This window comes from Rhinopithecus bieti, unplaced genomic scaffold, assembly GCF_001698545.2.
Source record: "Rhinopithecus bieti isolate Rb0 unplaced genomic scaffold, ASM169854v2 scaffold_46235, whole genome shotgun sequence".
In the NCBI taxonomy this organism is placed as follows: Eukaryota; Metazoa; Chordata; class Mammalia; order Primates; family Cercopithecidae; genus Rhinopithecus; species Rhinopithecus bieti.
Window position 1 is genome coordinate 1,500,178 of NW_016819762.1, and position 12,933 is coordinate 1,513,110.

Below are 12,933 nucleotides of genomic sequence, written 5' to 3' on the forward strand. Positions count from 1 at the left end.
TGGTCAGGTATCAAAGAATTCATAGTTCATGGAAACTTCAAGATAGTTTTGCCTGCATGATGACAATGTTGTTTCTACCTTATATCCCCATCTACATATTTGACATCAGGCCCCATCTATGTATTTGTAATTGCCTTCAAGTGCTGTTGCTTTTCTGCTGATACATTGTAGAGGGAACTGCTTTAAATATATAAATGCACTATAAATCAATATATCCTGATTACTTTTACTAAAAAAGGACCTCTTTCATTAAAATGTTTTTGGTACATCAACTTTACCTTTGAATTTTCAAAGGGATAAACAAAGTCAGTTTGGGGGGAATAGGCTTTTTCCCCCTGGAATTTCTGACCCTCTTTGGTTCCAAATTCCAGTTGAGGTAAGCTCTGGGGCAAGCAAGCTATGGCATCTTGCAGTTCAGAGAATAAGATCTTGGCCCAGACTAGAGAATAAACATTCAGATCCCAATGTGCAGCCATGGGTCACTGTGCCTTGCACCCCACCCCTCTCCTCAGTATGTTTTTAAGGACTACAGCTTAAAGTCAGAGCCTCTTGGTTTTTTCCATTCAATCTGAAATGCAAGGTAATAAGTGTGTCATTATATACTAGCTCTCAATATGGAATATATAACAAGTCTGTAGGGACTGGTTTTAAGTTTTCCTGTGGCTGTGAGAAAGAAAGAAAGAGAGAGAGAGAGAGAGAGAGAAAGAAAGAGAAAGAGAGAAAGAAAGAAAGAAACATAGCCAAATGATCTGACCATAAAAGAGAAGCTAAGATGCTTGCTCCAGGCAGTTCCTGGGACCCAGGCTGAGCTCCTAGGTGGACAGGACCAGACTTCAGCAGCAGCACCTGGAGCCAAGATGTGCCAGGAGATAGCATCTGGAGGGAAACTGAAGGAGAAGAAGGGGCAGAGATTGCACCTCCTAGGCATCAATCAAAGAAACCAGGAGAGAAGAAGAATGTCCACGTCCAGGGTGAGTCTGAAAAAATGGTCAGAACCAGGCCCAATAAGGGAGCCAGAATGGAGGCTGGAGTCAGAGCCTGCAGAGGTCCCTGGAGCCACCAGAACATAGCCTCAGCGACTGTCCAGGCCTTGGCTTGCACTGTTCCCATGATGGTAGGAACTGACAGAAGCCGCTTGCTTGTGCACAACTATTAGCTTCCTTTTGGCAGATTCTTTAGCTGCCAAAAATTAACAGACAGAGGAGAATCAACTCACCCCTTACAATCTTGTTCCTGGATGATAATGAGAGCTGATTTCAGACTGAATTCTGCCACACACAATCATTTATCAGGCAAACATTTATGAGCAAGCAGGCATAAAACCGCATATTCTGTCCTATAAACTCCACGAAGTCCCTGCTCTCTGTACTTGTAGGTGCTCTGACAACCTCTCAATTGAAAGGTTGATTTGAGACAGGTACAGCAATCTAGAGGCAAGATTTAGTTAACCCATTGGCAATCAAAATTCTCTGAAATCATAGCAGGACACATAGGATCATTTCAGAACCATGCCTTGGAATCTATTCCAAAAGAAGGGAGGTGATGGAAAGTCTTTCAAAGTCTTATTTATTAATTTTTTTAGAGAAGTGGTTTCACTCTGTCACCCAGGCTGGAGTGCGGTGGTGCAGATCATAGCTCACTGCAGCCTGGAACTCCTGGGCTCAAGCAACTCTCCCAGCTCAGCCTCCTGAGTAGTTGGGACCACAGGCATGCACCACCACACCTGGCTCTAAGTCTAGAAGAGCTAAAAGAACTTGGGTTCTTTTCTTTAAAAAAATTTTTTTTTTAATAGAAATGAGGTCTCGCTATATTGCCCAGGCTGGGGTCTTGAACTCCTGGGTTCAAGTGATCCTCCTGCCTCAGCCTCCCAAAGTGCTAGGATGAGCCACCACACCCGGCCCAGAACTGGGGTTCTAAACTACAGTTGTATTGTGAGCTTGGCTTATCATTTGGGACTTAGTTTACCTATTCTCTTTACAGAAATGTCACTCCTCCCAGTCACTATGTTGTGCATTGAATTGTGTCTGACAAAAGATAGGTTAAGGTCTTAACCCACTACCCTCCTCCCACCTGCCTTAATTGTGACCTTATTTGGAAATAGGGTCTTTGCAGATATAATCAACTTAAGATGATTATGGTGGCCCTAAATCCAGAGATAGAAATTGAAGGAATTTCAAGGATTGCTGGCAACCACAAGAAGTGAGAGAGAGGCAAGGAAAGATTCTTCCCTACATCCTTGATTTCGGACTTGCAGTCTCCAGAACTGTGAGAAAATCAATTTCTGTTGTTTTAAGCCACCCAGTCTGTGGCACACTGTGGGTTTTAAAATTTATCTTATTTTGGCTGGATGCGGTGGCTCACACCTGTAATCCCAGCACTTTGGGAGGCCAAGGCAGGCAGATCACCTGAGGTCATGAGTTTGAAACCAGCCTGGACAACATGGTGAAATCCTGTCTCTACTAAAAATACAAAAAATTAGCAGGGTATGGTGGTGGGCACCTGTAGTCTCAGCTACTCGGGAGGCTGAGGCAAGAGAATTGCTTGAACCTGGGAGGCAGAGGTTGCAGTGAGCCAAGATCGTGCCACTGCACTCCAGCCTGGACGACAGAGTGAGACCATTTCTCAAATAAATAAATAAGGCACTCAAATGAAACAAACAAAAAAACTAGAAAAAAAAATTTTAAGGAAAACAACAACAAAAAATAAAAAGAAACAAACAACAAGGCATGCAGTCAGCCCCACAGATGGATAGGGCTGGCAGAAGTATGGTACGTAGGACAGCCCCACAGATGGATAGGGCTGCAGAAGTATGGTACGTAGGACTGCCCCACAGATGGATAGGGCTGGCAGAAGTATGGTACGTAGGACTGCCCCACAGATGGGTAGGGCTGGCAGAAGTATGGTACGTAGGACAGCCCCACAGATGGGTAGGGCTGGCAGAAGTATGGTACGTAGGACAGCCCCACAGATGGATAGGGCTGGCAGAAGTATGGTACGTAGGAGATCGGATCCAAACCAGAATGTGTCTGTTCCACAAAGGACAAATTGCTGTCCTAGCTATGATGGAACGGTCCACGTTATCAACATGTCACAAGGTTGCTGGCTGACTCCCCCAAAATATGGTGCCCTATTGAGGTGTCAAGGTTGGTGGCTGCTGGGGGCGAGCTGGACACTCAGCAGAGACAGACAGCTGGGTGAGTTTGGTGAAAGGGAATGTGTGATACTGAAAGAAAAAGAAGAAAGGAAGGAAGGATATATAAACAGAAAAAAAAAAAGAAAAGAGGGAGGAAGAAAAGGAAATGTCATAGACCCCTACCTGAGGCCATGCTTTCTAGCGAAGGTGGATAATAGTATGTTTCTATCACTCACATTTTTTCCTACAGTGAGGATTTCCCATCAACTCATTCTGTTCTTCCCCAGCTGTGTCTGATAACACCAAAGCAGTTCACCTCTCCCTGCTGTAAGCATGCTGTGCAAAGCCTGTTTCTTCCTGCTCCCCTGGTCCTATCAGCATGATGTTATCTACGTAATGGACCATTATTGTACAACCTGTGCAATAATGAGACGATAAATGTCTCTGTGGCATAGTGCCAGAAAATGTATCATCCTGTACTGGGGTTATGAAGGGAGGCTATGTCCTTCTCAGATAAGAGCCAACTGCCTTAAAAAAAAAAAAAAAAAAAAAAAAAAAGAGGGAGAGAGAGAGAGACGGTCTCACTCTGTTACCCAGGCTGGAGTGCAGTGCATGATCATGGCTCGCTGCAGCCTCAGTCTCCTGGGCTCAAGTGATTGTCCTGCCTCAGCCGCCTGAGTAGCTGAGACTATAGGCATGCACCACCACACTCAGCTGTTTTTTTATTTTTTGAGGAGATGGGGTCCTGCTATGTTGCCCAAAGTGGTCTTAAACTCCTGAGCTTAAGCGGTCCTCTTGCCTTGGACTTCTAAAGTGCTGGAAATTGCAGGTGTCAGTCACTTTGCCCCTCCATCTGCCTTTTATATTCTCTGTTTATTGGGTTAGGGGAAAGGTATTGGCAGCTCAGTAGCTACATATCAAGTACAGAAGCTGTGCTGATTTTCTACAGGAACGAATTATACCTAGAACAGTAGCTGTTATTAGCATTAGCATCTAATAAAATTTATAATAATCCACTATTTTTATTCTAGAGCCATCTGACTTCTGCACTGGCTACCCTGAGGATGTAATAAGAATGACCACTTGGCCAGCATTGTTGCTTATGCCTGTAATCCCAGCACTTTGGAAGGCCAAGGTGGGAGGATTGCTTGAACCCAGAAATTTGAGATCAGCCTGGACAACATAGTGAGAATTCATGTCTACAAAAAATTCGTCAGGTGTAGTGGCACGCACCTGTGCTCCCAGCTACTTGGGAGGTTAAGGTGGGCTATTGCTTGAGCCTGGGAGGTGGAGGGAGTGAACCATAATTGTGTCATTGCACTTCAGCCTGAGCAAAAATAAAAATAAAATTTAAAAAAGATTACTTGTAGAAGAGTCTGTTAGTTATTTCTCTTATTCCATAATAATAGAACCCCTGTTTGCAACTTAGTATATGGCCAGCTTCATTTACTACGAAGAGTGGCCACGTGACTCAATTCTGGCTGATGAGTTGTAAATGAAAGAGTTGTGTGCTTAAATTTAAGAGTGTGTAGGCTGGGCATGGTGGCTCCTGCCTGTAATACCAGCACTACAATTTGACTCAAAAAAATAAATATTTTTGAGACAGAGTCTTGCTCTGTCACCCAGGCTGGAGTTCAATGTGTAATCTCAGTTCACTGCAACCTCCACCTCCTAGGTTCAAGTGATTCTCCTGCCTCAGCCTCCTGAGTAGTTGGGATTACAGGCGCCCACCACCACACCCAGCTAATTTTTGTATTTTTAGTAGAGACGGGGTTTCACCATGTTGGTCAGGCTGATCTCGAACTCCTGACCTTAGGTGATCCACCCATCTCGGCCTCCCAGAGTGCTGGGATTACAGTCATGAGCCAAATTTATTTATTTATTTATTTATTTATTTATTTATTTATTTATTTATTTATTATTTTTTGAGGCAGAGTTTCNGGTTCAAGTGATTCTCCTGCCTCAGCCTCCTGAGTAGTTGGGATTACAGGCGCCCACCACCACACCCAGCTAATTTTTGTATTTCTAGTAGAGACGGGGTTTCACCATGTTGGTCAGGCTGATCTCGAACTCCTGACCTTAGGTGATCCACCCATCTCGGCCTCCCAGAGTGCTGGGATTACAGTCATGAGCCAAATTTATTTATTTATTTATTTATTTATTTATTTATTTATTTATTTATTTATTATTTTTTGAGGCAGAGTTTCACTCCTGTTGCCCAGGCTGAAGTGCAATGGTGCGATCTTGGCTCACTGCAACTTCCATCTTCCAGGTTCAAGCCATTCTCCTGCCTCAACCTCCCAAGTAACTGGGATTACAGGTGCCTGCCACCATGCCCAGCTAATTTTTTGCATTTTTAGTAGAGATGAGGTTTCATCATGTTGACCAGGCTGGTCTTGAACTCCTGACCTCAGATGATTCACCCACCTTGGCCTCCCAAAGTGCTGGGATTACTGGCGGAAGGCACTGCACCCGGCCAAATATTTTATTTTTGTAGAGATGGGGGTCTCATTGTGTTGCCTAGGCTCATCTCAGACTCCTAGGCTCAAGCAGTCCTCCTGCCTTGGCCACCAAAGGTGCCAGAATTATAGGTGCAAGCTACCATACCTGGCCTGTTAAATTTAATTTGTCTGATTTTTTAAAATTTATTTTTTGAGACAGAGTCTTACTATATTGCCCAGGCTATTCTCAAATTCCTGGGCTCAAGTGGTCCTCCCATCTCAGCCTCCTGAGTAACTGGGACTGCAGGCACACACCACTGGACCTGGCCTAAAGTTTTTCTTTTAACAAAGGTCATTAGTCACTTAGGGTTTTTCTAATGTTTCTTTATGATTGAATTCAAAGTTATAGCTGGGTGCGGTGGCTCACACCTGTCATCCCAGCACTTTAGGGGGCCGAGGAGGGTGGATCGCCTGATGTCAGGAGTTCAAGACCAGCCTGGTCAACATGGTGAAACCCTGTCTCTACTAAAAATATAAAAATTTGCCAGATGTGGTGGCAAGTGCCTATAATCCCAGGTACTTGGGAGGCTGAGGCAGGAGAATCACTTCAACCTGGGAGGTGGAAGTTGCAGTGAGTCAAGATGGTGCCATAGCACTCCAGCCTGGGCAACAAGAAATGAAACTGTCTCAAAAAAAAAAAAAAAAAAAAAAAAAAAAAAATTCAAGATTATGGGTTTTTGGCCAGAATACCACAGACATGATATTGTGTCCTTGTCGGTATATCATATTAGGAGATACGTGATGTAGATATGTTTCAATACTGGTGATGTTAACTCCATCACAGACTTCACCACTGTAAATTTACTATTTTCCCTTTGAATTTAGGAAGAGTCTTATAGGATTATACTTTGAGTCTGTGAAAATATCCTATTTGCCTTTGTGCTTTTGCTTACTAATAATTTTACCATTTACTCTTGCTAGCAACTATTATTATTATTATTTTGAGACAGGGTCTTGCTCTGTTGCCCAGGCTGGAGTGCAGTGGTACAATCATGGCTAATCTCAGCCCCCTAAGTAGTTGAGACTATAGACATATACTACCACGCCTGGCTAATTTTTGTAGAGATGAGTTTTCACCGTGTTGTCCAGGCTTGTCTGGAACTCCTGAGCTCAAGTGAGCCTCCTGCCTTGTCCTCCCAAAGTGCTAAGATTACAGGCATGAGCCACCACACCCAGCCACCTGGGTGGTATTTGCCACAAGGTGGTTTTAAGTTTCTGTCATCTTTTCTTTCCAGATACTTTTGAGTTCATCTCCTTGTCTGTTAATCCCATTTGTGGGTCCCCAGCTCCGCCTCTACATTTATTTACTGGAATTTCCTGTATAAAGGAGCCTTCTGCCCACTCTTAAGTGAGAGTGGGGCTGCTGCCTGGCTGGTTTGTGACGATGATTCATGGCTGCCTCTGTCCAGGGGAGAAATTAGGAGGCCCGTGGAAAGGCAGCAGCCTTCTGACCCTGAAGAAAGGAATTGGATTTCAGTTTTGTCATTTTACTATGAGTTTTGATATGCTTACATTGCCATGAACTTATATAATGATGACACTTTTAAAGTAAAACAGATCATAACATGACTGACTACCTTCTGGGTGATTAGATATACATTAAGTCAGAAAAAAAGGAAAGAGGGCCAGGTAGCAACAAAATGAAAACTTAGCCTTCAAATCCAGCTGCTTGTCAAAAGCAGAGAAAGAACACTGTCCTCAAACCCAGCATGAATGAAATGATGACCTTTATGAACTCTGATAGCTTTAGAGAATCAAACAAAGCCTTTTCACTGCACTTGGTAGGAGCCTCAGGAGCGCCTTTGACTCAAGAACAAAACTTTGATTTGAAAGGGGCTGTGGCTTCTATTTTCCCTTCATAGGAAAGAAAAACGCAACCTTTCCTTTCTTCCAGAAAACTGCACTCTATAGGTAATGAAATAAAGGCAGGATGTTTTGTTGAATGAATTTCAAGTGTTTTAGGAATGGGAACTCACCATTCCTCACAATGCTTCCTTGCAGGCAGGCAAGGGATAGGGAATTATTATTATTCCTTGCATAAAGACCAAGGAGAGGAGGGCACTGCTGAAATGAAAGAGAACAAGCTGGCCTCTACAGACAGGCAGGCTGAGGGTTGGGAGGCTGGACAATTGTAGCCCTCACTGGTCCAGGTTTGTTGGAAGTCTCTCATATAACTTCATTCCAGAACTCTCCCTCTGCTGTTGTCACCTCTCAGCATTTACTATTCACATATCTAGACTTCCCTTGTTCTAACACAAACCTGGAAATGCACTGCCTTGCTGATCTTCAATCAATTCCTTGGTCAGACTTTAACCCTCCATGCACATTTTATCAACCAACTGCAGAAGAGTGGAAATGAGCTCTCTCTTCCTCGTGTTATCCTTTTTGCCATCTGACTATGAGATCAACACAAATTAGACTGGATTCTTTTTTCAGAGCAGGTAGAATGTGGAAGGAAGAAAGTAGAGAGGAGAGTTAAGAATAGGGCTGCCGTGATGGCTCTGTCCACCCAGATACTGTTGAATTCATCACCTTGTCTCTCAAATCCCATCTGCTCATCCCTAGCTCTACCTTGGCCACTCAAGTCCAAGTAATCATTATTTCTCTCCTGGATGACTGTAATAGTGAGAGAGAAGCCCTGTGTTCACTCTAGCACAATGGTTCCCAAATGGGTAATTTGGTCCCCCTGGGGACATGTTCAATGTCTGGACACATTTTCTTTCTTTTTTCACTTTTTTCAGAGACAGGGTCTCACTCTATCACCCAGGCAGGAGTGCAGTGGCATGAGCATGGCACCCTACAGCCTTGACCTACTGGGCTTAAGCGATCCTCTCACCTCAGCCTCCTGAGTAGCTAGGAGTATAGGCATGCCCCACCATGCCTAATGGGTTTTTTTTGTTTTGTTTTGTTTTACTTTTGTAGAGATAGGATCTCTCTATGTTGTCCAGGCTGGTCTTGAACTTTTGGGGTCAAGTGATCTTCCTCTGTCGGCCTCCCAAAGTGTTTGGATTACTGGCGTGAACCGCCATGCCTAGACTGGACACATTTTTGGTTGTCACAACTAAGGGGGGGAGAGGTGCAAATGCCATCTACAAAGCAGAGGCCAGAGATGCTGATAAACATGTGGCAATGTGCAGGACAACCTCACACAGTAAAGCATTACCTAACCCCAAATGTCAATAGTGCTGAGGTTGAGAAGCTCTGCTTCTAGTTCCCCTGCAATGCCTCATGTATAGAACCATGATGTTTCCTGAAAGGGCAAGTCAGATCATGTCACACTATTGCTTATGTTAGGGCACAGAGAATGACACCCAAAAGTATGATACCTGGGCATGCTGAGCATTTTTAAATGAATGGAAATCTGAGGGCCTTAGAAGCTGCTCAGAATCAAGGCCTCTGTAACCTCTTGTTTCTCTCCCCCTGGTGCAGGGAGGAGCCCTGGAAGTTACCTTATCTCACTGAGGAAAGCTTCTTCCAAAAGAAATGCAATTATCAGTGGCTCACACCTGTAATCCCAGCACTATGGGAGGACAAAGCGGGCAGATCACCTGAGGTCAGGAGCTTGAGACCAGCCTGGTCAACATGGTAAAACCCCATCTCTACTAAAAATATAAAAATTAGCCAGGCATGGTGGTGAACACCTGTAATCCCAGCTACTCAGGAGGCTGAGGCATGAGAATCGCTTGAACCTGGGAGGCAGAGGTTGCAGTGAGCTGAGATCATACCACAGCACTCCAGTCTGGCCAACAAGAGCGAAACTCCATCTCGAAAAAATAAAAAAATAAAAAAAATAAAAACCCCCTCCCTAGGAAACTCATCAAATAGCTGGGAATGATTAACCACCAGAGAAAAGACTAAAAGTCATCACCATCACCATATCCGACAGACTTCATCTGTTCTCCTGAGGGAAGCTCTAAGACATTATCTGGGAGACTTAATCTACATAATAAGACAACCTTTGTTCTCAGTGAAGTTCCACCCCTCACCTTTCCAAAACTTCCCTCAGAGCTCAGAAAACCTTTGTCCCAGGACATTTTCTGTTCTTTGGGCTCATTCATTATTACCTCACAATCACCTATGTCCTCCATCTCCCTTTCCCCTATGAAAAGGGCACTATTTAGGCCTCAACTACCTGACCCTTCTTTGAGTCTCTTGTGTCCATGGGCACTTTAATAAATTTGTATTCATTTTTTCTTGTTAGCTGCCTATTATCAGTTTGTTTGAGCTTTCAGAGGGAAAGTTTAAACTTCCCTACACTTAAAACCTTTCAGGCTGGACACCATGGCTCACTCCTATAATCCCAACACTTTGGGAGACTGAGGTTGAGCAGATTGCTTGAGCCCAGGAATTTGAGACCAACCTGAGCAACATGGCAAAATGCCATCTGTATTAAAACAAACAAACAAAAAAACCTCTCAGTGGTTTCCTATTATTCGTAGTGCCAGAGGTGTTTGAACCAGAGCAACTTTATCTTGAATAGGGGTTGGGTAAAATAAGGCTGACACCTACTGGACTGCATTCCCAGGTTAGGCATTCTTAGTCACAGGATGAGATAGGAGGTTGGCACAAAGTACAGGTCACAAAGACCTTGCTGAAAAAAGGTGCGGTAAAGAAGCTGGTCAAAACCCACCAAATCCAAGATGGTGACAAAAGTGACCTCTGGTCATCCTCACTGCTCATTATACACTAATTATAATGGATTCACATGCTAAAAGACACTCCCACCAGCATCATGGCAGTTTACAAATGCCATGACAACATCAGAAAGTTACCCTATATAATCTGAAAGGGGGGAAACCCTCATTTCCAGAAATTGCCCATCCCTTTCCCAGAAAACTTATGAATAATCCCCACCTTGTTTAGGATGTAATCAAGAACTGACCATAAAAATAGCCAACCAGCAGCCCTTGGGGCTGCTCTGCCTATGCAGTAGCCATTCTTTATTCCTTTTCTTTCTTAATGAACTTCCTTTCCCTTTACTCTATCCACCCAGATACTGTTGAGTTAATTTCTACTGAGGTTTTGCCTTGAATTTTTTCTTGTGCAAGATCCAAGTACCCTCCCTTGGGATCTGGATTGTGACCCCTTTCTGGTAATGTAGTATGAGAATTAAAACAAAAAATCCCTAGTTCCTTGAACATGCGTGATCCATCCTCCATGCTCCCCCTTTTCTTGTGTGTAGTAGCCAAACTGATTATTCCTTTATTTCTAGAAACCATCATACTTCTTCCTACTTCATGGGTTCTCAACTCGTGATTCCTTCTTGTAAACAAGTTCCCTTGTTCTTACCAGCCTCTCCCCTTTTGCCTACTTACAACAGCCTTTGAACCCCTCAGAAGACCTCAGCTCAAAGCTTACTGCATCACAGAATCTCTCCCTGACCACCACGCTGTGAAGTAGCCTGGGAAGAAAGGCCATATCAGCTCTTCCAGCTGTCCTGCCTGAAGCCTGAACATGTGAGTGGGACCACTGTGGACTCCCAGCTCTTGCTGAGCCCTCAGCTTTCTGCAGCTGTAGGAGTGAGTCCACGTGAGGCCAGTGGCAGAACTACCCGATCAACCTTCACAATTGTGCTAAAAAAATAAGTAAACGATGACTGTTTTTAATCACCTGTGTCTTAGGGTGGATTGCTAGGTAGTAACAGATGCCTGATTCATTCTTCTTTTTTTTGAGACAGAGTCTTGTTCTGTTGCCCAGGCTGGAGTGCAGTGGCGCCATCTTGGCTCACTGCAACTTCCTTCTCCTGGGTTCAAGCAATTCTCCTACCTCAGCCTCCCAAGTAGCAACTCCTACCTCAGGCGCCGGCCACCACACCCAGCTAATTTTTGCATTTTTAGTAGAGATGGGGTTTCACCACGTTGGCCAGGCTGGTCTCGAACTCCTGACCTCAGGTGATCTGCCCACCTCTGCCTCCCAAAGTGCTGGAATTATAGGTGTGAGCCACTGCACCTGGCCACACCTGGCCAACCTCAACCTCATTCATTCTTTTTTTTTTTTTTTTTGAGATGGAGTCTCGCTCTGTCACCCAGGCTGGAGTGCAGTGGCGTGATCTTGGCTTACTTCAAGCTCTGCCTCCCGGGTTCAAGCAATTCTCCTGCCTCAGCCTCCCGAATAGCTGGGACTGCAGGTGCCCGCCACCGCACCCGGCTAAATTTTTGTATTTTTAGTAGACATGGGGTTTCACCATGTTAGCCAGGATAGTCTCTGTGAGGCCTCTGAGCCAAAGCTAAGTCATCATATCCCCTGTGACCTGCACATATACATCCAGATGGCCGGTTCCTGCCTTAAGTGATGACATTCCACCACAAAAGAAGTGAAAATGGCCTGTTCCTGCCTTAACTGATGACATTACCTTGCGAAATTCCTTTTCCTGGCTCATCCTGGCTCAAAAGCTCCCCCACTGAGCACCTCGGGATGCCCCCACCCCTGTCTGCCAGAGAACAACCCCCTTTGACTGTAATTTTCCTTTACCTACCCAAATCCTATAAAACGGTCCCACCCCATCTCCCTTCGCTGACTCTTTTTGGACTCAGCCCGCCTGCAGCCAGGTGATTAAAAAGGTTTATTGCTCACACAAAGCCTGTTTGGTGGTCTCTTCACAAGGACGCACATGACATTTTGGTGCTGTGACTCAGATCGGAGGGACCTCCCTTGGGAGATCAATCCCCTGTCCTTTTGCTTTTTGCTCCATGAGAAAGATTCACCTATGACCTCTGGTCCTCAGACGGACCAGCCCAAAGAACATCTCCACCAATTTTAAATCCAGTAAGCGGCCTCCTTTTACTCTCTTCTCCAGCCTCTCTCACTATCCCTCAACCTCTTTCTCCTTTCAATCTTGGCACCAAAATGTCATGCGCGTCTGTGTGAAGAGACCACCAAACAGGCTTTGTGTGAGCGATAAAGCTTTTTAATCACCTGGGTGCAGGCGGGCTGAGTCCAAAAAGAGGGTCAGCGAAGAGAGATAGGGGTGGGGCCATTTTATAGGATTTGGGTAGGTGAAGGAAAATTACAGTCAAAGGGGGTTATTCTCTGGTGGGCAGGGGTGCGGGCGGGGTGGGGGGGTGTCGCAAGATGCTCAGTCGGGGGAGCTTTTGAGCCAGGATGAGCCAGGAAAAGGAATTTCACAAGGTAATGTCATCAGTTAAGGCAGGAACAGGCCATTTTCACTTCTTTTGTGGTGGAACATCATCACTTAAGGCAGGAACTGGCCATCTGGATGTGTATGTACAGGTTACAGAGGATATGATGGCTTAGCTTTGGCCTCTCGCCTGCACCCAGGTGATTAAAAAGCTTTATTGC

The 12,933-nt window shown here is 44.8% G+C and overlaps 1 long non-coding RNA gene across 1 annotated transcript in view; it reads left to right on the forward strand.

The window, feature by feature from the left end:
* Positions 1–11,243, forward strand: part of LOC108519928 (uncharacterized) — a 14,682-nt gene extending 3,439 nt beyond the window's left edge. The window contains exon 2 of the long non-coding RNA XR_001882765.1: positions 10,955–11,243. This is a non-coding gene — a long non-coding RNA (uncharacterized LOC108519928). The remainder of the gene's footprint in view (positions 1–10,954) is intronic.
* The last annotated feature ends 1,690 nt before the right edge of the window (positions 11,244–12,933 follow it).